Source organism: Anser anser (assembly GCF_964211835.1).
Source record: "Anser anser genome assembly, chromosome: 7".
Taxonomy (NCBI): Eukaryota; Metazoa; Chordata; class Aves; order Anseriformes; family Anatidae; genus Anser; species Anser anser.
The window spans coordinates 7,838,851-7,865,069 of NC_139727.1; the positions used below are offsets into that span (position 1 = coordinate 7,838,851).

The 26,219-nt window shown below is 42.3% G+C and overlaps 1 protein-coding gene across 25 annotated transcripts in view; it reads left to right on the forward strand.

Moving 5' to 3' along the window:
* ZMIZ1 (zinc finger MIZ-type containing 1) overlaps positions 1-26,219 on the forward strand; it is a 353,245-nt gene that overhangs the window by 271,235 nt on the left and 55,791 nt on the right. The gene's annotated exons all lie outside the window — the stretch shown is intronic.

A 26,219-nucleotide genomic window follows, 5' to 3' on the forward strand; every position in this document is an offset into this window, starting at 1 on the left:
TTATTTAAATGAGGCAAAGTCTGATCATAAAATAATACTGTATGTGAGTTAAAGACCCTCTGGTTTTAGTGGAGACCTAAATAGCCGGAGTATTTCCTCTGTTGCTCGCTTCTCCCTAGTTTCAACTCTGTTTAGCATACGATGGCACTTTTCCCTAACATTGCCTCACTTCTTGCTTCTGTGCCTGCATTTGTGCAGTACCCTGACTGTCAAAATGTCTGTCTTACTGCAATATGAAAGTTACTGTGAAAGTAATATTTATTATTCATTGTCTTTACGCTGAAATGTCTCTGTATTTGTTGATCTTCACAAAGCATGCCAAACAGTTGATAATTTTTCAAAAATCTCACTTGAAAAAGCTCTTGTTACCTTAAACTGAAGGCTAATTGTGGATCTCAGTTTTCTATCAGAGGAATCACCATAAGCCACCCTTCTAATTTATGCCATTTCAAGCTGTTGTGCAGTTTCACTCATAGTATTTGGCAAAATTTTCAAAGTCATCTTCAGAGGACTTTAGATTGTTAACAGACCAAGGCATTTCTGAAAATTTTTACCAGTTGTCACCATCTAAAACTAGAGTCTACAGTTGAGTTTTCCCATATGTATTTTCATTGTTTGCCTAATCTGTTTCGAGATCAGTTTTGCATGAATCAAGTACCCTAGGGGGAAGAATCTAAGTGCTTCTCTCCAGAAGCTTCTGCTGCAGATTTCATTGATGATTAAGATATTTCTGGCCTGTCCTTAACTCCCCTTTTTCTTCCTAATTACACTAGAGATTGAAGATTATGTTACATACTGTATGAGTAGTTACATCTAGATACACCAGCATTGACTCAAGCAGCAAAATAATCCATAATCAGATTTCCTCCGGTGATGGCAATTTCTCCCTTAAAAGCTGGAAGGTAGAGCCACCTATCTGAGAGAGAGACAAGACCTGAGCTGCGGCTTCAAAGTGCAGTTAAGTAAGACAGGACAAGCGAAAAAAAGAGAGAGGGGAAGGAAAGATTACCAAACCAATCATTCTGTGGTAATTATGGATTTTCTAGCTTTTAAAATTGAAGTTAAACTATGGCTGCTATAAACTAGCAGTCAGACTGGTAACTTATGCTCACCTCACACAGCCTGTTAACATTTCCCTGCAGAGCTGTGTATACTTCCCTTTTCATAACGTGAGCTCTGAGACTTTACCTGCTCTCCACTGAACTTGAGTGTTACGCAGCGTGAAAGGCAGGCGCCTTTTGGAAGACAGTTTGTTACTTGCTTTCAGTGATCCCTCTAAAACCTGGAAGAAAGACATTAAGCTACAAGGACAAGGAATTTTGTGCAGTGCAAATGAGATCACCTAAAGTGAGATATACACATAAAACTTGGGTGAGCATGGAAATGCTAAGGACTGTGATTATTTACAACTCTCAATACAGGCAAAAGTGCTAGGGTAGGTATAGTTCTACAACAAAAATGTCCTTTTGCTGATACAGCTTGTTTCACTTGAGGAATTAGTATAAGCCATAAACTAGCAAAATCACTTTTCTTTGCTGATACAAACTGTATTTGCAATAGACACATATATCAAACTTTTTGAGGGTGGTTTTTCTGGCAGAATATCTACTGAAATGATCACCAGGTATAGAAAAGGTAAGAAACATACTTCTGGAAGCACCTTTTACTGCTTATATGAACTTCCCAGCCTGTTCACTGAGCTCTGTTTTCTGGGTTAGCGCTCTGTTGTTATCTCATACTGTGTGTTCAAACACAGACTGTTCCTTTAGTCAGTGCAGGGAGTTTGAAAACGTACTGAGAGTTCAAGGTTAGCCGAGGTGTGTGTTCTAGGAAATTTGTTTCCAAAGACACCTTCATGGGTATTTCTCAGCCTCTCTCTAGCCTGTTCCCCAAAGCATAATTTTTCTTTTTGTTTTAGCATCCATGAATGCCAGTAAACATAGTCTACAATTCTGCATGGAAAAAAGGCTGGCATTTAAAAATTTGTGCACAAAAATGGTCCACGAGATTCTCCTTGGCATTGTAGAATTGCATAAATAAAGCTTTACTCCTCAAGGGTCATCTTTAGGATCAGTCTGATGCAGACTTATACTTAATTTGGAGGTTTCAGTCCAGAAGGACTTATCCCACCCTGTGTTTTCTTTTGAGTTTCAGATATGAAGAACTATCAAAGAAATTATGAACTCTACTCAAATAGGCTTGACTTTATTGACAGCAACATCTTTTATATTCTTCACTGAATTCTTAGTTGCCCCAAACTGTTGACCAAAAGGCATCCAAACACTTCTTGCTCTTTCAGCAACCTCAGCTGTGTTTCCTTTGATAATTTCCTGACAAAGCAGTTTAGCCTGGTTTCATTATAAAAATATTCAACTCTAGCCTAGCTCTGAGTAAAAACTTTTTTTTATATATTCCCAAGGCTGCTTGGTGTTTTTTGCTCTTCCATGCAGCAACCTACCCTTCGGAAAGAAACTGGGACTTGCCAGAGAAAGGCATATTTGCAACTTGAGCAGCTTTTGTCTAAACCACATCTGTGAGCCTTTTGTAAATGAATTAAAATACAGTTATGCCTTTTACACCAAAATTGATGTGGTCCATTTTTCCAGCCAAATGGTCTTTAACTGTATTTGGAAGATCTGTTTGAAGATAAATGTTGCTGCTGGTCTCCTTTCTCCAGTGTTGGTTTGCCTCTCCAGAAATACGATTCTTCATTTTTCTGCTTATCTTTTAAGTTTTGACAAATATCCGGTATTTGGATCAAACGACAGTAGCGTGGGGCAGCTTCTCTCCATATACTCACAGTTTAAGCATAATAACTAGTTCTAGCACTTGATAATCTCTTGTCTTAGAATATCATGTTTAGCCCTTTTAAATACCTCATTAATCCAACGGTAACATGCAGCTGATGTAACAGTCAAGTGAATCCAAAATGACAAATAAAATGATAAAATAGTGATTGACAAACCCGCTGCCCGAGGTAGGGCTAGAATTTCTCATAAGCTGAATCTGGTTTGCACAGCCGTTTGTCTTCCTACCTGGGGAAGCCTGTCCTGAGCTCAGAAATGGAGCATCTCTCAGTTCCCAAGTGTTCCTGTACTCTGTGTGCTTGCAGGCAGGAGCCATGTCCTCTGCCAAGTTACTTGGGTTATTTTGCTGTAGGTATTTTCTCCTTTTGAAAATGAATTATATTCTCATCTGCATTCTGATTACTTTAAATATTATTTTAGAGTAAAAGCAATCAAATCAGTAATTTGTGTTTAGTTTTTAATACTTACAGAATTCAGCTGTTTCATAAACTGAATTTTCTCAATTCTCTTAATGACTATGAAAAGTTTCTGTGTCATTGAAACAGAAAAAGGGGAAGAACCTAAGCTCAGACCAGACCTTAAGGCTTCAGCCCTACAGAAAGCCTAGTGTGGGTGAACTGGGCTCAGGCCTGGGACCTGCTGTGTGCATGCTTTGACGCTACTGTTCCCAAGTAAACCAGGGTCACAGGTCCTTATCTCCCCATGCACAGCTTCACTGCGATGACGGGCTTTCTCCCTGAGAAGGTGTTTCTTCTCTTGGCAGAAGGATTGGGTGTGTCAGCAGGAAAGAAAGAAATTGTGCAGTCTGTTTGTGCTGTGTAACCAGAGCTGTTAGTACTCCTAATTCAAAAAAAAAAAAAAAAAAAAGACAGCTGAATAAACAGCTATAAGACCAAAAGCATAGGCAGGATAGCTGAAGTCCATGGAGATAGGAGTAACACAGGCCAGGACACTGAACCCCAGTAGGCGAAGCACGTGTGCCTGGTCTCACTCTGGGGTGTCGGTGAGGAAGATCTTCCCAAGCTAAAGAAGGAATTAGGTGCAGGGAGGAGGAGCTCAAGCATCTAATAGCAATATGCAATTTCAGATCCACTTCTTGCTTTGCAAGCTTATACTTGGCAAGAGCGCGTATGACTTTGATTGAAAAGCTGAGCTGACAAAACCTTTGTAGAACCGAAATATGAAGTGAAAGGAAAATCTTGTCTGGAGTTTGAGAACAGTTTTTTAAGGTTTCTCCTCTGCTGGGGAAGGGGCTGGCCAGCGCTGTGCTGGGTCTGTCTGCGGGCAGGTGGGTGAGGTACCTGAGCAACTTCCCTGCCTGACAGCTATACCCATTAGGCTGCATTTGCTATCTCAGTATCTCCAGTGCCATATGCTTTTTTTTCTTTAAATAACCAGGAATATAATAGGACAGATTTGAGCAGCAAAATGGTGTTAAGCAGAGGAATGATTCTGAAGAAGAATCAAGTGATTAATCTTGACACCAGTGGTCTGAGCCAGTTTGCGACAGAACTGAATTAGTACGTGCTGTGCAGTTCCTTTCATTGTCCCTGTTAGTGGAACAGTATCTTTAATCAAATTACAATCTTAGTTTCTATCTGTTTTCGTATGAGTCATTAGTATTTTTAATTCCATCCTTTTTGAACTTAGTAGCTTGGATATTGCTTACTAATACGCTTCAGAAGTGTTGCAGATGAGTTTTGTAGACAGCCTAGGCAGTCTCCTTAGCAGAGAGGCACATACAACTGTTTTTATTTTGTTTAATTTAATTTCACCGGTTCAGACTCACTGAGGTAAATACTTTTTTGAAATGCCTTAGAAAACAATGGTATTAAAAGCATCAAATATAAACATGAAGGAATTAGCATGAAATTACAGTGAAACAGCAGCTGGAAATGTAATCGTGTAGACAACTATAGTATAGCAATAAATCCGAAAGCAGTTACAAGATTTATCATTGAGTTACACAGATTTTATTCAAAAAGCAATCAGCAGCATGTCAGGATGCTGGCAGGGGCAGAATGCCCCCCTCCAGGGGCAGTGGTAGGTGGGGTTCTCCTCTCAGGGCAAAGTGCTGTGATGGCTCAGTTCTCTAGTCCAGAAGTTTATTTTTTATTAGAAAAGAGCTGCTCTCAAAACAGTGTTTACAATTATGAATCTGATCTTTTTCTGCCTTATCTATGAATTCTGCCATCTGTAGCTATGAAATATGTACTGCTCTAAAAGATGAATAGGATTTTATTCTCATTATTTGCTACCTGCATGTGATTTCTTTTATTTCTTCCCCAACCCTTGGTGTTAATGAGCATCAGTTCACAGTAGTTTCTTATTCTTGTAACGTGTTTTAGAACAGACAATCTTAGGAGAATAAATGAGGAACCTTAAAAGCACCTTTTTACAGTTGCTTATCAGAGTTTAATTCCCACGTTGATAACAAATCATAAGGTAAGGATTTATGATGCAAGCACAGTTCCAGACTACATTCTTCATGACTGGTTTTACCTTGATTGTGTTGGTGCTATTCGCGTATTTGCACTTCTTAAGGTATTCGAAGGAAACAGCATATCGTAAATAAGGCATCAGAGGGCAGTTTAGCGTACACCTTAGTATCTGTTTCTGGGAAGGCAGAAAAACAGGTCTGCTGGTCTGATTCAAAGCGATTTCCAAAGAGCAATGCTGTGTAAGGTCACTGTGAGAAGCTAGGGAAATCCCAGAGGAGCTGGGAGAACTCCCACCAGCTTCTTTCCTCAGTAACCCAGTTGGCTTGCCAGGGTGAGGCAGGAGGACGAGGTCTGCCCCTCGCTGTGGCCTGCTCAGTGAGCTGCAGTGGTTACGTGGCCCCGTCATGTCCTCGTTCCCTCTGTAGGAAACACATGGATGTGGCACTAGCGGGAGGAGCTAAAACCCTGTGCTGTCTGTGTGATGGAGAGGGTGTCAGCGTCCTTGGCCCTAGGAAAGCAGTCGGAATCCCACCTGGCAGACAAAACCCCATCCTTCCTGTCGTTGCTGCAGGTTTTGCCATTCTCCTGAGCATACTCAAGACTTTAGCAGAGTTGCTCATTTTCCTGTAATTGTTTCTGCTGTTCCCTGTAAATGAAAGAGAAACCACTGCATAAATCCTTCCTTCAATTCATGGCATTTTAGTTTTGGCATGATAGCTAATGACTCTTGATATGCATTTTATAATTCAACTTTTAGGTTTAAAATGCTGCCCCAGGTGTGAACTAAGCGTCTTATCAATGAGACCTGCACGTACCTCTTGTCTTTTGGACATGCAATCTCTGTGCATCATCGTGTTTCCTTTTTCACGTTCTATTAATTTTTTATAAGCTTCATCAGAACTGTAAAGCACAAGCTGTTTTCATGTAGATGGTTTTTATGGTGACTAAACATTGGAGAAAGGAAAACAAATAATTGTCCCAATATACACATTGCCTGGAACGAGCAGATTGATTTAAAACGCACTGCTCCAGTGCATTGCATAGACAGCAGTCTTTATGATTCAGTTCTTATTTTCTGGACTTCAGCGTGCTAATCCTGAGTTTTCAGCCTTTTTTTGTTTTGTTTTGTTTTTAAACTAATCTTGTTACTTTTTAAAGTAATGCAAGAAATGTATACATGTTGCTTTCATTGCAGAGATAAACATGGAATATCATAGAATAATTAGGTAAGAATAAGTGCTGTGTCTTTTTTGAAATTAGTATCCTGCATTTCAGAAATGACTATTTTTTTCTTCCAGTTTTGATCTTGATGAAACATGGCACATGGATGTGTGCAACTATTGCTATTCTACTAAGAACAACAACTAACATTTAATGTCCATTTGTGTCGTTTATCTAATGTCAGTAAGCATGTGTACATATAAATGCTTAATTTTATTTTGAATACCACTCGGCTCTTGGCTCCATAAATACTTTGTAGTGAGGATGTTGACCGTTCGAACTTTGTGGAAGAGAAAATGACAAGTGGTTTAAAAAAAAAAAATCCTTTTTGTGTACTAGTAACATAGCTTTGAAACCTTTTCTATCAAGTTTATCTTTTCCAGGAAGCTTCATGTTTCTATATCCCTTTTTAAGGTATCTTTCAATAATAGGGTTTTTCACTGTTTACTCATTCATATGTCTTGGTGGTTTTTCAGTCATTTTTTCTGATCTCTGAATCTTTTGACTATTTGGTTAGCTTTTTAAGGCAGAATAACCAAAACTGGATACTGTATTCCACTGAGCAGTGAGCCTTTTACTTAGGTAGCAATAATTAAAGTACTATTGCCACTTCTTTCCCTGGTCCCATCTTTCAATTTTTTACCATATATTGATAATTTTATCTAGCTTTTTACAGTGCCATGCCCTTTTCTTGAAAAGGTTTACAGGTTTAGAACCCAGTCACACCTTAAACTGGTACAAATGTTCGTATTCATCAAAATAAAACGTAGTATGGCATCCAGTTGCCCATACACCTTGTTTCCTTCCCCATCTTGTCTTTTTTTGATGCAGAAACGTGTCACCTGCGAGTTCTGTCATTTTACTTTCAAGCTCTTTTCCAGAGACTAGGTGAATGTATTAAACACTGTTATTTTTTGACGTCACTTTGATTCCCTTTGCATGGCAATCGTTTGCCATATTGAGAGCTGTTGATGTTGCTTGTTGGCGGTGTTGTTTCCTAGTAAGCAGTTTCAAGCTGGTGACAGCGCAGGTTGCCACAGATCCGGTGGCTGCTTAGTTTCTTGGGAGCCTCCTGTAAGGGGCTTGGTCCCAGGCTCTTCGAATAGGTGGATGGGTGACGTGAACGTGCCTCACTTGGGGCACCTCTTCGCTGACATCTTCAGAGGACTGTACTGGTTTGCCTTTGCCGCACGCTGCTCAGTTACACGTTTCTGGGTATTAAATCAAGATAAGTTGTTTTGAAGCCCTTTCAGCTGGGACTCCTCAGAAGTTTTGCTTTTAAAGAAAGCAATAGGATTCAATGGCCAGCCAAATTCTGTGTAGATGAAGAAGGGCAGTACCGCTTGTTCCTGTGGCTGGCTCTGTTGCCAGTGCAAAATGCAGGTAGCTTGTATCCTCTGTGCTCGCGCACTCAGCTGAGTTGTAGCGCAGCCCTCTGCTCTCGCAGCTCTTGAATGGTGCTATAGCTATCCTTATTAACAAATATTAATTGGTGCGCCTCTCCTTGAACCAACTTCTTAAACATCTTCTTCATAAGGCTTAGATTTCTTTCCAGCAATCAGAGCCTTGAAAGCAAAGCAAAGGCAGGGGCTTGGCTGACATTTGTGAGCCGGTCGGCTGGCTGCCGGTGCTCTGTGTTTATAAATACGGCACTGGGACTCACGATCCTGCAGATCAACAAGGTCAGTTTGAGAAAGCAGAAAAAGGAGAAGGTAGTGTCTGCCTGCTGCTCACACCACGCTGCATAGATGGACTCTGTTCATCTTGCCTGTTTGGGACTTCATTTTATTTTTTAATGTTTTTTAATTCATCATTTTCTACTCAACTTGTTTACACAAAGGATGCTTTTAAATGAGTAATGAGTGCTTTCCTGTTTGGCAGTTAGTTAAACTGAACTTTGTGTCACAGCTCTTTATGATTCACTCATACAAGACCTAAAATATTCAAGACTGGTAGGGGGGCAGAAAGCTCTGTCTGGCTCATGCTGTTTCTAGGAAAAGGGAGTCTTGGGGGGGAAAAAACCCTGCAAAGACCTACAAATTATGCAGTGTTCTTTCTGTCCATGAATAGTTTCTCTTGTGAGTGAATGAGGCTGTATTTTTGGATTTGCAGACAAAGCAACTTGTGCTACAACTGGCTTTTCTCCAAAGCACACTTTCTGTGCTTATTTTATTTTATTTTATTTTATTTTATTTTATTTATTTTTAAATACAATGATAGCCTGAAACTGATTTAAGGTCCTGAGTGGATACGTGTCCAGTTGGTCATCTTCGTGATGGTAATGCAGATCATCTTGCAGTGCAGCAAGGCTCTGCTGAGCCTGTCAAGCTGCATCTCTGGTTTAGCACAAATTTTGTTCTGTTTTCTCATCTCCCAACTGAGAGCTGACTCATGCTTGCACAGGAAGTCCAAAACTGAACCGAATTCGGATTTTGAATTGAATTCAGATTTCAGACTCTTGTTCTCTACCTGTTATGGTACCTTGTAGAGAATGCTGTACAACTGTACAGTTTCATTCTGAATTAAGACCTGTTACTGTAATATATATGCTCAGCAACTTTGGCCCTCTGTCACCTAATTAGAGAGGTCAGTTGGAAATATGTCCATTTTAACTTGTGGAGCCGAGTCAGCGGAGATCTGCTATAAAGTACCAGCTTGCTTGGCTTCAGTTGCATTTCATCCTATTACCTATTCCAGTTATGAATCCGTGCCTTTGTGGTTTACCATACACAGCATGGGAATAAAGCAATTTTGTTGCAGGTGTTGTGAAAGCTCATTATTTTTTGACTTTTAAAAAAGCACGTGCAGTACAATCTATTAAAGTGACAAAACTGACTGGCCTTTATGGAACATTTCTGGTATAACTTTTTTTAAAAAATTCACCTGCAAGGTGTTCTAATAGCTATTAATTGCGTGTTTATCAGTTTCGGTAGGGTTTTATAAGCTTTGCTGATCATTTCTCGAGACATCTGCATTGCTAAGTCCAGTTTCCTGAGCTGTAAAAATTAAAAGGCTTCTCACAAAAAGGTAAAATAACTTGTTAAAACTGAAAAATGCAATCCAGCAAGTTGACACAACTTGTAAATAATAATAATAATAATAATTGTTTTGTTACAAGAAAGAGACCCCTCTTATGCTGTAGTTTAAGTATCTCTCTGGTGGCAGCAATGTCAGAAGTTAAAAAATAAAAAAAAAAATCTGGCTGGTGACTTTGCAGTCGCTGACAGATTGGCTGCACAAAGGGGCCTCACATTCAGGGGCCCATCTCAGATGAGCCCTGACCTTGTTCCCATTGCCGGTGGCTAGGGTGTATGGCTTCCAGCCTGACATGCTGTGACAGCTGGGGACGGGACCGCTGCTGCTGTGCCAGTCAAGGGACTGAGACTGAGTGGGTAGGGGACCTTCAAGGTCTCCAGCACTGCTGGCCTCTGTGGGTTGGGCTGGTGGGTTGGTGATGGCATGGGGCAGGAGAAGAGTTTGGGGGAGTTGGGTGCTTTTGTTTGTTTTGTGGTTTTGGTTGGTTTGTTGTCGTTTGTTTGTTTTTCCTTTTTGAACTTTTCTCCAGTTAGATAGAGGCTGTTGTGTCATCATTGTCATAGCTGTCAAGAATTACTGACTTTTTACTTGAAAAAGAAAAAAAAAGGAAAAAAATATCAGTGGCTTTTGCACACTGGTGAGGATTGGGGATGTTACCATACGTTACAGTTTGTAGACGCAACCAGAACTTAACTCATCACTACCACAATCACCAAAACCTCTCCCAGGACTCTGTATGAGTTGGAATTATGGGATGCACTGTAATGGTTCATAGCACCCATGAAGAGAAGAGGTAAAAGGATTTTAATATCAAGTCCTTGAAAGATGCCCGTCCTACAGTTGCTGAGTTTCATTGCTTAAGAAAATATATGCAGGGAAGGTTTGTTGTTGTTTTTAAGTAAATATAGTCAGGAAAAGGTTGACCTGAGCAAAGGGGGACCAAAATAAATAACCTGGTTGGAATCTCTATCAAGGTTTTATGCCATGTGCTGTAAGCAGTACTGTAGTACCAAACTGAGGTCAGCAGTTTCAAAGATAATTTTCAGTGTTCAGTCTTTGTGGATTCAAAGAGGTTTTCATAGTACTCTTTATTAGTCTTATATGAGCAGCTGATGATGTTGGAGCTCCATTTTAGGTATATTGTTACAAAGGTAGGATCGCTAGGTCTCTTCCTTCCCATCACGAGACTGTTTTCAGGTCCTTATCCATTTGTTGGGTTTTAACGATTCAGGCTGAAATTTAACAGTAGGGGCATCTGTATGAGACAGAAAAGAAGAGGGAAAGAAGGAAAGATGAAAGAAAGAATGAATATATATATATATATACACACATAAAAATTTTATATATATATTTCAGAGAGCAGGCTAGGCCATTGTGTATGGAAAAAATGTCTGTTGACCTCTTCCTTGAAGAAAGTGTGTTCCCATTTGGCAAGATGCTGGACTTTGAGTAGCAAAGTCATCAGGTTTTTTTTGCTTTTTGCTGTTTTTCTTTCAAATCTACCCAGAGTTGGCTAAGTTGATACGTGGCTGAATAACTGTGGTTTGCAAGTACTCACAAGGGACCCCCTTGGCTGGAGAAGAGAAAATCTCCGAAGACCTCCTCTTGGCTGGCCGTGTTTGAAGTGCTCCCAGCTCTGAGCGCTCAGCAGCGTGCTCAGGCGCCGTCCCCACTTACCAGCTGTGCCGGCACAGCCGGGCAGCACCAGCAAAGCCAGATCTTTTCTGTAACTATCACAAATCACACCAAAACCAGAAACAGGTCATAGTATCACTGTCTAGTCACAATTTGTATGTTTGGATTTCAAACGTATAATATATATCCTCCAGAAAAAAATCAGCATTTACACTAGTGGGTGCCTCCTCCTGTGGTGTTTGTCAGGATACTTGGATGTTCTGCTGTCCATAGTGAGAGATACTGCCCACCTGAAGCAATGTGGAAGCTGAGAGGTTGCTGTAGTAGATGGTTTTGAGTTTGTTACTGTTGAAGTGATCTAATAGAAATTGAACACAACTTATTTTTCCGTAAGTGTGCAAAGTAGAATACAGTTTGCAAGTAGTGGATTAATACCCGGATTACGTGTGCAGGAATTTATTTTTTTTAATTCTTTATAGTTAATTTTTCTGGAAGAAAAAGCTGTAAAACCTGAAAAAAATTGGATAGCAGCAGAGATGTTGCAACTGATTTGAATCACATGAAAGAACATCTCAATTTCTCCTTCTAAGGATCAAAACTTTTGGGTGTCCTTTATTTCCATCAGTTCCTTGTCCACTCCTGGAGTTCAGCTGGTTAGAAGTGTGCAAACAGAGGGATGCACCCTTGCAGCACTGGCTGCTGTAGTTATGCAAATAATAAGAGTTAGCTTTGATTTCGCAAGATTTAGGCGCTATCACTAATATTTCATGGGGTTTTTGCTGTTTTGTTTTGTTTGTTGGTTTTGTTTTGTTTTATGATCCTCAGTTCTTCCATCATTAAAAATGCCAGTTACAGATGTGCTGCTTTGTGGAGGTTAAGGCATTTGCCATTATTAGTTATTAATATTTCATTAGTGTTCATATCAAAATCAGAAAGCCTGCTGTGCTAAGCACTGTACATACACATTTGAAGAGGCACGCTCTGCTCCAAAGAGTTGAGCAGATTTATACTTTAGTCCTTTCACCTTACTTATTATACTATTTTTTTTGCACTTCAGTTACGGTTACCTATGGAGAGCGCTTCCCTGGCCCCTGCACGGTGCGTTTGACAAGGAGGCATGTTGGAGACACTTTCTCCATTGCCTAGGGTGGATGGAAAAATCCCGAACTTACAAGAGCATTCGTTTGATCCAATGTAGTTTCTCACCTTTCCTAAAAGAGGTTTTTAGCAAAGACCTTACGATTTCTAGCCATTTATGAACGGTTCATCTGGAATACGCTGCAGAGGTACAGCAGCATCAGTTGCATGAGGTTGGGGTGCTCTTTGTTAATTGCTCTGTTGTTATCTCTCATTAGTATAGTGGTTGTGCTTTACAGTCCCCCTTGCTCCCTAATCTTAGCCCACAAGGGTTCAGGCTGGGGGTATTGCTGTGTGTTTTTTTTTTAATTGGTGTCTGTCTGCGGCAACTTGCTAGTCAGGAGCCTATCTGATACAAGATGTCATGTGTTTCATCGTAATACCTACAGTAACATTTGCTGTAAATGTGTAATCATTCCTCCAGTCTTCCCTTACGAAGTCTTTATACCTTTTTAACGTATCCCTTTTATCTTACAGAGCTGTTCGTGTTGGATTACCCATGTTGTGTTCTCCTGTCCTTACCGATTCCTAGATTTTCCCAGGTTGCAATACATTTTTGCTTTCTAAGGCTTCCTTAAAGATATCTTCCCTATTAGTTTATTGCAGTCTGTAATAGCAGGAGCTTATTCTGTACTCCATGAAAGCTTTGAGATACTACCTTTTATAAATACTCCAGTGAACTAGACTTTTTCACTGTAAGGCTTTGATTGCTTGATCCTAGTCTTCAGCTTTGAACCCTTTTTCCTCCATGTAATGCTCTGGCTTATGTTGCTGGACTGATGCTGGAGCTCTCTGTGATCGTGGCTCTTCGTCGTCAAACACATTCCATGCACGTGCGTGTGCTTGGAAGTCCTCTTAAAAAGGACAGTTTTCAGCCTTTACCACTTTGTTATTATTTGTTCTCTAGCGTTCGGTGGTGCATTTGCTTGTGCAAGAATTCGCGAAGAGGTTTTCGAATCCCCGGCTCATTTTTGCGACACAAATCTGTGCTTTTTTCGGCTGCCTTGCAGGAACTCCTCCTGTCAGATTAGCATGGTCTAGTGGTCTGCATCCAGGCTATGAAAAGAGCGTCTGAGCTCTAATCCCACATCTGATGTCGAGTGCATTGATCCTCTTCTCTTCAGGATGCTATGGATGACTGTGAATGTATGTCCTTAATGACTGGCATTATCCTCTGGAACAGTTCTTCTCTTTTTACAAGACCTTGTTCTATAGATGTGAAAATCCTGTTTCTGTGTTCATGGCCAAACCTATTCTCTTCTGTGTGGTCTTTTTGTCAACAGCTACCCTAAAGGTCCCTCAAAGAGAGGAAATAGTCTCGGCAGCAGAAATGTGTCTGAATGGACAGAAATAGTCATGCAGACCCACCAGTCAGTAGCCTCTGTCATCCTGGCAGCACCTGGATGGGATTTCACCGCATCTCTAGGCAGTAACTAGTCTCTGTGGCCTTCTAACCTGAGTGTTTTCCCAAAAGGATTATTTCGCTACCTTAGTTTCCCTCTTGGTAAAACTAGGATGATGTTCTCTTCATAGGATTAGGTGAGGATTAGCTAGTGTTTATCGGCAATTTGCAGATAAAAGTAGTACTTTGTTTACATGTACATCTTTTAGACTGCATGGGCTTGATACATGGCAGGGCTCAGCTCTGCATCTGAAAAACACCTGATCTGGGATACTGCTAAAAAATAATTGCATTTTGCAATTTGGAATTTTTCTGCCCTATTTTTTCCTTTTTTTAATTATCTTTTTACTTTTATGTATTAGTGTTAATACATAGAATTCGCCTGGTCGTGCTAGAAGTTCCAGTAGCATTTGTGGCTCAAGCTGTAAGGGCAATATGAAGTAGAAAGAAGCAGTGCCATCCTTCAAGAGTTATCTTGCTAGACAGAGAGTAAGTACTCACTGTCTGCTGTTGCCTTTCCATACCACATTTGCCTAGTTTATGAATTCAAGTATCTGAAACCTGAAATTCACAGTGTTTTTTTTCTTTGTTTTGTTTTTTCCTGTTGCTTTCACCAATTCTGAAAATAAAGGTTTTGCAGCAGCTGGAATCAGCTAACAGGCTCGTTGAAAATACATCTTGTTCTTCCATAGTGATATTGGCTCTGTGGGGCTTTCTTAGTAACATGAACAGATATGACTCAGAAGACAGAGGGAGAACAACTACGTTGTGTAGGAAGTTAAAAAATATTTTTTACCATTTTTTTGGCCAGCACCACAGCCAAGCTGTGCTGCCTGTATTTTATTTTTTTTAAACCCTTCTTGACAGCCTTTGGAACTTGAGCTGGTATCCTGAATTGATCTTAAACAATCAGCCTGAAATCCAAGAGAGAACAAAACAGATGTTCTCAACAGCCAGTTTTTCCTTTCAGGCCGGTTGTGCTACTGCAGAGCTGCAAGGATGGTGTGTGTGTGGAGACACGAGCAGGAGCAAGTCTGTGGAGCAGCTTTTACCCCACAGGCAATAAAGAGGGACACAAAACATGGAGTTTTAAAATGCTGTAATTTCTAGTTTTCATGGCACCGAACTGCAAGCTGCTAGTGCAAATTTATTTATGTTACTATAGATGAGATTGGATGGGCTATTGCCTGCATTCATTATTTGAATTTGGCCAAATTTGGACAATTTGGCTTCTTTTGCTTTCTTCCATAGATAGGTATACATGTGGGCTCTAAGCAGGAAGAAAATGTAGCAGAAAACTTGTTCTCAGAGTATAAGACGACACCAGAGGTGTGCAGTGAAAAAAAAAAAATCACTTTCTTGGAGCTGTTGTATTAACCCGTTCTTCCTTCTCATTAAAGGCCCAGGCAGTGCCGTCGATCTGTTCCTTGTTGCCTTCGTCCTTGTTCCTTCTGTTTCCGTTGCTCTCGAGGCTCCCTTCGTCTCTTCCTCCACCCTCATGTTTTCAAAATTACTTCAGTCTATTCCCCTTAGAGAAAATTTCCTAACACTTGGCTGCAAACCCCTTCTTTCTTTCAAGCCCTTCAAGTAACCAACTCCTTCCAGAAAACATTCCTACGTTAATTTCCCTGAGAAATTTTTGCCCATGCCTACTTGTTTTGAACTTTTATTGCATTTCTTTCAAGTCCTTTATGGAAGGAGCAAGTTCTTCCGTGCTTGCAAAAGGCCGTTTATGTAGTCCCTAGACAATAAATAGCTGGGCATAGTCTGCAGGCAATAATAGCATCTCTGCCAACATTTCTGAATCCTTATCTCTCTCCAACGTCGTATCTGCTGCTCTCATTTCTCTTGGTTTTGACCCTCTGGTTTAGTCACTTTCCCACGTAATCTATTAGTACACATCACAAAAATTAAATCATCATCTGTCGAACTAATAAAAAAGCAATCATTATGCATAGATGGAAAGTTATCTTTTGTACAGTGCACTTAAAATGGTGCCTTTTAGTAGAAGGATCAGATGGGTAGTCTGTAATGTAAGGGATTCAGCCTTCTTGCCATTAAAACTGTTTACAGCATTTCCCACCAACTTCAGTAGGAGCAGGAGTTGATCCAAGATGACTCTGACCAAGAACAGACAGTTTTATTTACCATCTGCTTGGATAGCATCTTGCTGTGTGTTTTGTAGTAATATTTGGAGATCTGGTGTCCGTTTTGATTCCTTTTATCCAGATGTTCTGGGAACATAAACCAGGCTCGGTTGCTATTTAGATAGGATGTTTGCTCAGTGCTGATACACACTGCTGCTTTTCTTCAGGCTGTGAAACAGAAACACTGTCCTTGTGGAAAGCTCTGCAGAATTAACGGGGTTTGAGGGCTGGGGAAATCCTTTACGTCCCTTGCTGCTCTCCCTCCTCCTTCCCCCCCTCTCCTTGCTAGACTCACTTCAGTTTCAGCTTCTGAAGATGAAAATCTTACCCCGGTAATGTCTTGTGGGTATTTCCGTCTTGGATAAACAACATTTTTTGTAGGCTCTATTGGTCGTGTCAGGTTGTATTCTAGTCATTTTCCCAGAAAAAAACCCTGAGGAGTCGCATACATTTGATCTGAAATGGTTTCCTATTTGTGTTCGCCACTAATGCTGTGTGGAATTGTTTAAGCATTCAAATTATATTAAAAAAATCATTCTTTTGCACTGCTCCACTGCTCTAACCAGTTTTGCTGTAGGAAATTGGCCCTAAAACCGGGTTCCTCGTGTCATTAGGACTGTCTCATTTTCTCTGTTGCCCCGGTCCTCCCCCTGCAAGGTTGGCGGCAGGCTGGGAGCCTCTCGCTGCAGCGTGGCGCAGGAGAGGAGAAGTGCTCGGCTGCACAGCATCCATGCTGCACCGTCTGCCTCCTCCTGCCTCCCAGCCCGTTCGCCTTTTCAGTGGCTGAGCCAATATGTCAACGAGAGGGGAGGGAGGCTTAGCGGAGCTGCCTGAGGAATTGATTCTCCTCTGCCTCTGCGAGCAGCCTGTGTGCACGCAGCAGCACACCGTACGGCTCTGCACAATACCCAGCTAATGCCCTCGTCAGCAGCTTCCAGGGGAAGAGCAGTGCTGGAAAAAATAATAGCGGGCCTCTGCAAGCCATAGAGAGTGCACGGACCGGAGCTAAATTTGGAAAGCTAAAGCTTATTTCATGCAAGATTATTAGAATTATTTGGGTTTCCAAATGCGTGCTCGCACGCATGTATGTATCGTTGGCCAGCTTTTCCACGTGACTCTGCTGGATCCAAATGCAGTTGTTATTTATAGATGGCAGGAGCAGGGATGGCATTATCTTGTAGCACTCCAGTCCTGAAATTATGGCACTTCTGTGCAGGGAGAGGGGGCCAGCTGCCCTCTGTGAGAACTGCAGCAGGCTGCTCTCCTGTAAACGTCTCTGTGATGAGACAGTCGCAAGTAACCCTTTCCCTCTCCCCCATTTTTCGTATTTGCAGACAGAGGAAAGAAAGGTTTTGAAAAGTCAGTGTGGGCTGTGATTTGTATTGCCTTCTTCCCTGAGTGCATGGAAAAAGCAATTAGCCATGTTCATACTTTTACCTGTTCCGTAGATAATCTCCTTCCACCTGTGTGAAAGACAAACATTCCCCAGCAGACAAAGAAACAGTGATTTCTAATCTGTCTGAGGCTAACGTTCACGTTAAGGTGCTAACTAAAGCCAGCCTGACGCTGACATCGGCTGCGTGCTTGCAGCACTGCCGAGGTGACCAGGGTGTGCAGGAGCAGCGATGCTGTGCCATGCTATGCCATGCCACCCCGTGCCGTGCCGTGCCTTCAGACAGCGCCTGTGCACAGAAGCAGCTGCCTGGCCCCTGCCTCTGCGGCGTGCCAGGGCCCTGCTGCTGGGGCCGGGCCCCGAGCTGCATCAGGGAATTGATCGAGCTGGAAACAAGCAGACACAATCAAACCAAACAAGAACTGTCTGCAGGAAAAAAAAAAAATCTCTGATGAGATGCCCGGTCAGGTTCATGGGGTGGTCATGCAGGCAGATGCTTCAGCACAGCTGGGAGCACACCAGCACAGCGGGGTATGGGCACAGGCAGCAGAAGACGGGATGGATACCTGAAGGCAGCGCTGCTGCTGCTGAGCACTTGGTGTCGTGAAAATACAATCAAAATAATCTGAAGATCAGGGTGGGTTAATTTAGGTGTTGAATCCAGTTTCTTATTTTATGCCAACTGCGGTTCTCTGTGCGGCTCTAATCGTAACAGATCGTAGCTGAGTTTTGCTTTATGGGTACTAAATAAAACAGGCGCAGTGTGTGTTGTATCTTAAAGGATATCGGAATACCTTAATGAGAGCATCTGTGGCTTAAAGTCTGCTCCTTTAATACAGCAATGTTTAAGGTGAGAAACAAAAAATGAATTCAGCAGGTGATTGTCATGTATTTTAAATTGCAATTTAATTGTACAGTTGCGGTATCAGTGATAATCTAAGACTATAAGCAATGCAAGATTTGTAGGGAGAGGCAAACATCTATTGTTTGGACAATTAACGCAGCTAGAAGAAACAAACTTTCAGGTGCACAAGCCCGTCTATTTTTCAAAATAGTTACCAGGTTTGCAGTGCAGCTTGGGAACAATTATTTGAGATTTAACTTTGGTATGTTAATTAAATGTTAATTCACAAGGCTGCTATCAAGAAAAGATCCTTGGTACAAGAAGAGCAGAACAGGTTGCTAGTAAGGGGAAGATGACAGAGTTTGCAGGGCTGGTGGGACATAGAAAAGGAGAAGTAACGACACTGTTAGAAAACGTAGGCATTAACTGGGGGGTGAGCTGGGAAACGTGGCCTGTTTGAAATTGCAGTATTTGCACACATTGGTCTGTTCTGTGTTGTCATAACAGAAATAATTAAATTAAAAACTCTTGTGGGCTGTTTCTTTTTGCTAATGTCCTTAACTATTTCCATGTTTAGCACGTAGAGATTATTTTATATGTGGCTGTAATTTTTTTTTGAAAAGAAAAGCAAAATAAGTGGATATGCACAGGGTGCTTTCAGCTTATTTCTGTTCAAATACAAAAGTTTGTATAATGTGAAAAAATGGTCCTGCCAGCCCCAACTTTGAAAAATAACTTTTTTTTTCTGCTTTAACACTTAAAGAGAAGTTGGCAAAGGTTGTATTAAACTAATCAAGCAGAAATCTGAGGACACCTGATAAAACATTCTTTTACCATAAAGATGTAAAATAGTGTAAAATTAAAGTTAAGAGCAAGACTGCAAAACCAAGAAGCAAAAGTTCCTAAAATAGCTTTTGGTCCTCCTCAGAAGTTCTGGCTGTGCAATGTTAACTTTGGAAACATGTTTCTGCTATAAATTTTGGTTGTGTGGTTTTTGTAGGATTTTTTTCCTCCTTGAAAGCCTCTCCAGATGTTTTACAGTTGTTGTATGAAAATGTTCCATGGCAGGCATTGAGAATGTGGGCACAGAGCAGTGACCCCTTGATGTGGCGGTTGTGGTTTTTCCTTGCAAAGAATGGAAGGTGTCCGATCTTCTCTGTTCTGGGACCCAGTCAGTCACAGGCAGCGTGACCTTCAGCACATCACCTGTACTCAGCTTCTTTCATCTCTAGAACTTAGCCAGCAAGCCGTTTGTCCAGAGGGCCGCTTCTGCAACCTCCGCAGGAACTCCCCGCTCTGTAACTGACATGTTAAGTATTATAAAAATACTTAAAACAAAGAAAAATAAAGTTTTCTTGTCTTTTTGCAGTAATAATAAATACAATCCAGATATAAACACTTCTCAGATGGGAGCTATTTGATTGAAATGTCTTTGTTCACAATCATAGATTCATTGGACTGTAAAAGACTTAAAAAAAAAATCATCGGTGCCATTCCCTTGTGGCTGAAGAACTGCCAATGCGATTCTTACCGGTTGCTTCTTTGACCTGTTCTCAGCATCTCCAGTCATGGAGCCTCCTCAGTTTACCCCATTCTCATGAGCAGGGTGGTCCTGGCACCTAACTCATGTCTTTTCTGTCTCTTTGCAGTTTAAGTAGCTAATCTTTTGGCTCTTCTGCTGCAGATACGGATAACGCATTGTTACTCTGCTGATGGAAATACTGCTCTTAACATCCCCACATCTTAAATAAACAAGCCTACTCCATGCAATCTTTTCTTGCAGGTTCTGTTGATACTTTTTTCCCTGATCACTCGTGACTTTTCTTCCCATTCTGTGGAGGTACACTGCTGTCAAGTAGAGAGAAGGGAGAACCTGGCACCTCTCAGACTGTGCCACCACTCAGGCAGCCAGGGCAGCTGCTGGACTTTTCTGCAGCAGGGCAGTGCTGCTGAGCCCCTGCACAGCTGCTGCCTTCAGCTCCATTTCTGAGAACTCCTGATGTGGCGGTTTTCCTCACCTTATTGTTCTGAAGGTGTGCGGTGTCGTACTTTGTACTTGTTCCTGTTGAACGTAGTTTCAGACTACTTCTCCAACTTGCCAAGATCATTTTAGCACCTTACTTCTGCAGTGAACCAATACTCCTTTCCATCTTGTGCCACCTGTAAATTGACGCAGAGCATGTTCTGTCCCTTTATCCATCATGGATATCCAGAAATGAAGTATTCAGTAATTTCAGACCCAGACCAGACTTACGCAAAAACTCTGATCATGCTCAGTTTTATTACTGGCCATCGATTTAAAATTTCTATGAGCTTAAGTTTCCAGCCATTTTCTGTTGTGTTCAGCTAGACCTTATTTCCCTTGTCTATTTGTAAGAAAGACATGTAAATTAGAACTGAAGCCTCAGTAAAATCGAACTAAATGATGTCTACCTTGCTCTCAAGAACCCTTGTTTGCTAGCGTAAAGAAAGTAAGAAGTGTGAGATGATTTTCTCCTGACAAATCCATTTTAGTTTTTCCTCATTTTTTACTTTCCTCTTAGTTCTTTAGAATTATTTGGGTTATTTTTCCCCAATAGGAAACTGAATCTCTAATTCTGCAGTTCTTCCCCTTGTTTTTTTTTTTTTCAAAGTACTCTCTAGATTTTCCTTATTCCAGTCTTTCATCATCTTACTGATTGTGCATGGATTCCCTGCATTGAAACTCTGCTTAAATGACTCTGGTATTTTATTTTTGTAAGCAATTTTTATTGTTCGTCCTAGTGTTAGTTAGCTCAGAATTTGTTGACAGTACTAACTGGAGAGCTCAGGATGGATTAAGGGAAACGGAGCCCCTCACCTCTGGGTCACCAGTTTGAATCCAGCCAAAGATGGGCTGAAGCGAGTCACTTCCACTTTCAGATGCTCGTGTTAAGTGTGAAATATGTGGATGACGAGAGCTGGCAATACCAAATAAACGCACACAGCGGTAATGAAGGACGCTGTTGTTTGAAACCAGAGCAGTGAAGCCCACAATAGGATGAGTAAGAAAACGAGCAGTCTAATGCCATTCAAGTGCATTTCTTTTGGAAAGCCGTATTCAAGATTCACTTGCTGGTGGCCTTTCACTGGCTTTGTCTTCTCTTTATAATGGTTTGTGCTTTCAGATGTAGCAACGTGGGTACAGCTAAGCCTAAATGAGCCGCTTATGTATCTTATCTGGAGCTGTACAGTGTGTTTAGTGCTTGCCAAATTGAGCCATTGTTGCTATGTTTTGTGATGTATTACTTTAAAGTTAATGCAGTGAATCTGGTAAGATGCTCTGCCAAGTTTTGGCAAGTGCGGAAGGAAATTGGGAAATCCCAGTTCCACTGAAGTCATGGGGTAAGGATAGCAGTATTCAAATCTGTGTCTCCAGCATGTCCTGTTCCAGTTGGCAAGAGCTTTGGGGAAAGCCTATATATATGTGCGTGTGTCTTGAGAGACGTTTGTGAAGAGCTGGAGATGTGCCAAGGCGAGCTGGACCCATACTGGAGACCAGGCTTGTGCACTGTGTCGTTCTCATGCAGCAGCCTTCAGAACACATGCTAGGTAATGCCCAGGTTTACTCTAAGTGTATTATTCAATAAAACCTCTGTTAATTAATTTGATATTACAGATGGTTTAATTGGGCAGTCCCCAAGTTATCTGTTTTGCTACAAACCTGTGTGGTGTGTGTTTGGTTTTTTAATACTAATACATAACTGCATTACAGTGCGAAGCTGGGTGTTTCTGCAGGGCACGACTCTGGCTTTGGTAATCAGGGAAACAGTGGTGATAAAGGGCATTACTTTGATGGTAGCGGTGAAAACCCGTATTGTGTGCTGTTACTCAGTGCTGAATCGTTGCTGCTGTTCACGTCCCTGTCGGGGTTAGTGGGTGTCCCCCCGCTCCTCAGGGGAACTCGGTTCTGTGCAGTTCCCTGCACACTTCTAAAAGCTGTGTCCGTTTGAGGGTGGTACCAAAGGCACGACTCTCCTCACTGCTCCGCTAGTGGAGCAGTTTTCTGTTGGTACTTTTTAACTCCAGATAAATCAGTTTAATCCAACCCATTTACTTGGACTGTTCAGGCTGATTCTGCCTGATGGAGAAGAGCAAGCAGAGCCCTCAGCTGCTCCAGAAAAGAAGCCAGCTGGGGTGCAAGCCTCCTGGGATGAGGTGGGAGCTAACACCTGGGAGCAAGCACTGGCTGTGTGCCCTGGGCATCTGCTGGCAGCCTGAGCCCCGGGCCTGCGAGGAGGGCTGGGCGCCCAGGGAGCGCCGCGGGAGGAGAGCCCGCGCCGAGCAGCCAGGCTGTTGAAAAATTACTGCTTCTGCTGTGTAATTGGCATTATATGCGCTTCTTTTGTGCTCTTGGCATTGAGGCAGACAGGGAGCAGAAGCCTGTGTAATGACAGGGGTAGGGCTTGTCTGTCGGAGGCTTGGGATGTGCAGCGGTGACTTGGAGGAGCTGAGAGGAGGGGAAAGCACCCGTATTCTGCTTTGATGGGTAGTTACACCCTGTTTCCTTTGTGGCCTTGCTTTCCTGCCCTGACTGACTAGCCGACACGTTAGTCAGCCACTGCCAGGCTCTGCTCAAGTGCGTGAGGGGGAGAGCTGCAGGAAAATGAGTCCTTGGAGTAGTTGGGGTGAGCAGTTTCTCTACTCTCTTTCTATTTCCCAGCTCCTTAAAGGCAAAAATGGCCTTTAAAATAAGAGGAAAACAGCCAATCTACTGTTTCCCAAGACCGTGAACAAAGATCCCATCCTTTTAATGTGATTGGAGTTATTTTTCTAATATTACAGCACATGGAGCATTAACTAGTTAACATTTTCTAATTTTTTTTCCCAAACAGTATATATTCTGCATTATCCTGTGTGAAAAGAACGACATTCTTAAACAACCAAGACAATATTTATTTCCCCTCCTTTCCTTTTATTTTCTTCATTGCTTCCCTTCCCACCCCATCAAATTATCTCGCAGGATGATTTATAAAAATTGTATTGAGATTGCAGCCTATACAGCAAAGGATACAAAGCCCTCAGTAGCTCTGTATTCCCTTTACATGGAATTCTCCGTTTAAGAAATACAAATTTGTTTCTAAAAGCAATATAAAATTAAGGGGTATGATCTGGGAAAAAAGGCTGGATTTTCTGACTTGGGCTTTAAAAAATGTTTTCAGCCCAGTGCATTTCATTCTGAGATACAACACCAACCCAGCGAGGTGGTGCTGAATAGAGAGTTCTCCAAGTCAGACTCATCCTTTTTCCCTAATATTTTCATTGCAGTGAGTAAGAAATACGGGTCTGCCAGTCTGCCTATTGAACTATCTGCTGCAGCTTAACTGCAGCAAGGAAACGGTAATCCTATTGTGCTCCTCCAGCAGTCTCCTGGGAAGCAGAAGGCATTGAAATTACTGAGCTGTTGTCCTATCCCCTCCTCACCTGTCTTCCTAGCTGTAAATATAGTGTCTGCCTGTAAATAACAGTTTGCTGCACCTTTAAGCACGCTCCCTAACAAGAGGCGGTGATTTACTGAGGTGATAAGCTGTAACTAATACTAGGGTATCATAATAGGTAAATAGATTAACACCATGCTTCTCTGTATTTTGCTTTCTAGGGAGCCCACTGGCTCATTCACTCCCAGATGCTTACTGCAGCACTTTGCAATGCGCTGAGTTAAATCAGTCGGTTACAGGACTGTAGCTATCAACGGCGGTGTGTATGCAGCTAATGAAATGCGTTAGTGGATCTATCGGGCAGCATTGATTGCTTAGCCTATTTGCCTTTCCCTTTCTGTTCCCTCACCCAAAAAGGATTATAATGGACTGTGCCCAATATTCAATGCCCGGGCTGTAAACTGCCCTTCAGGACGCGTCACCGTCATCCATCACGTAATTGCTGCTGTGTGAGTGCAAGTACGCCGCCAGCCTTTGTCGTCAAGAAGTCAGAAACCGCTCAGGCAGCCCGGGCACAACGCGTGGGTCTCGCCCACCTCGAGCTAACACTGTCTGCCCCAGTGTCTGCCCTCCGCAGGGCCTGCTGCCTCCGGGGCACATGCTGCCGACGTGCCCGCGCTGCCGCCTCGCCGGGGCCGCGGTGCCGGCTGATGGGTGCTCCCTGCCTTCACCAGCCGTGCTGCCGAGTGTCTGGTGGAAGTCTCTGCTTTGACGCCGTGTGACAGGTTTTCGGCACAAAAGGACCCTAGCAGGAAATGAACAATACTTGAGGGAGTGTTGCCAGTCCTCACAATGGTGCTGCACATCTTGTGATATTTGGCACGTTCCTAAATACCTGGCTCCTGGAGGCAGGGGATTAAATAACGATTGCTTCCTTCCTCTTTGAAGCAAAGCTTGGCTCTGTGGTTGCGGAGAAATGCTTGAAATGTCACTTGAGCTGAAGGGAAAAAAATCTTCTGCCTTCCACTCCTCCCTGTCCCCAGGCCCCCAGAGTATAGACTGCAGTGTTAATCTATGGTTTCTCAGTGAAAGTGTTTACAAGTATTGGAGGCATCCAGAGGCTATAGTGTGGCTGGCTCTGGGCATGTGGGAGTATTTATCAGTATTATGGGGAGAGGTGGGTCCCGTTCTGCACCAAGGCACTCATGCACCCTCACTCCTCTTTAGGGAAAGGAGAAACAAAGATGGGGCTGGGTGCAGGAAGCTGAGTACCTTGGAACGATCTCTTTTTTTTCCTGCTTCCTTTGGAGACCTTGTTGGCTATTTGTGATTGAAATTGCTTTTATTTTTAATCTTTGTTTTTCTCTATTTCACAAGTGCAAAAGCAGAGGCTGCTCATTTCTGTGTTGGTTTCCTAACATAGTCATTGTTAGCAAATCGGTATTGATTTATTCCTACGAAAGTACATCAACGTTTGAAGTAAAATGCAATCCCATTAAGAATGATACAGGTTTTCCAAATGGAGAAAAGTAGGTCAAATATTGCACCAATCAACCCAGAGCATGTTCCTTTAAGCAAAATAAATGTGTGAATACACTTAAACTGTCAGCATGTCATTTGATTGCCATTATTATGCGTCTTTTGGCATGAGCTGGCAAAGCCCTCTGCGACTGAACGCTGGTTGAAAATGTCAGCTCTGGTGTGTTAACCGGGCTGTGTTTTACATTTGTATTTCGTACGGGGGGCAAGGGGGTGCACGCTTAAAGAATACTTGTTTCCCCCCTGCAACAGTTGACTTCAACTTACGCAGGAGAGTTCCGCTATTGTATGCAAGGGGCATTGTAGCAATGCAGCACAGGAACGCGATTTAAATCTGATCATTAAAGTGCCGCAGCGAGAGGCTGTGAGAGACGGTGTGGATGGTCCATCTGCAAAATCTGTGCTCCTGGTTTACAAGGAGGAGGGGTGGAGGGGGGAGAAGAAGCAGCTGCTTGGCTGTGCTATGAGAGGGAGAGACTGACTGTTGGCACCATCTGTAGCTGTCCTTTGTGCTTGCTGCTTTATCTGTTCATTATAGTATGATACTGAATTTCTCGTGCTTTGAGTGTAAATGAGTTGAGATGTGCCCAATACTGTCAGCATAAAAAGCAGTAACTAAGTACACTAAAGATGAATAGTGTAATCTGTAAATTCATTTTGAGTTTGTTTCATCTGACTTGAATAGCACAGGAAGTGATGTTCTCCAGAAGGCAGCTGTACCAGATGTGGGGGGTATATCCTCATCCTACCAGCCAGCCAGCGCCGGTGGAGGTGGATGGGGTAAGGAAGAGGGAGGGCAGTGCAGTGTTTCAGGTGAATGAGGGCAGGGTCGTTCGGAGGGTCCTTGCTTTGGTTTGGGCAGGGGGATGCCCAGGGGCTGGTGGTTCTGAACTCAGCTGTGCTCAGCTCTGTCTTCATTCCGTGCACAAACACCGGCGCTGGGAAGAGAGCGATGATTATACATGGTACATGAGTCAAAACGTCCTGGGGGAGGAAAGGTTAAACCTCTCAGTAATGAGTGCTGTGATAGGGATGAGTAAATTCATTGCGTTTTATACCTGCAGTCTCCTAGTTTGTCAAAAACATGAGTCCTCTCCAGATAACTTGTAGAATGTAACTGTCTGGCTTATCTTGAGGACCTCTTTGTTCTTTGGCAGTTTACATTTCACCTTTATAAACGCGTCTGTTAGATATTAGTAATAATAATAACTCATTAATATC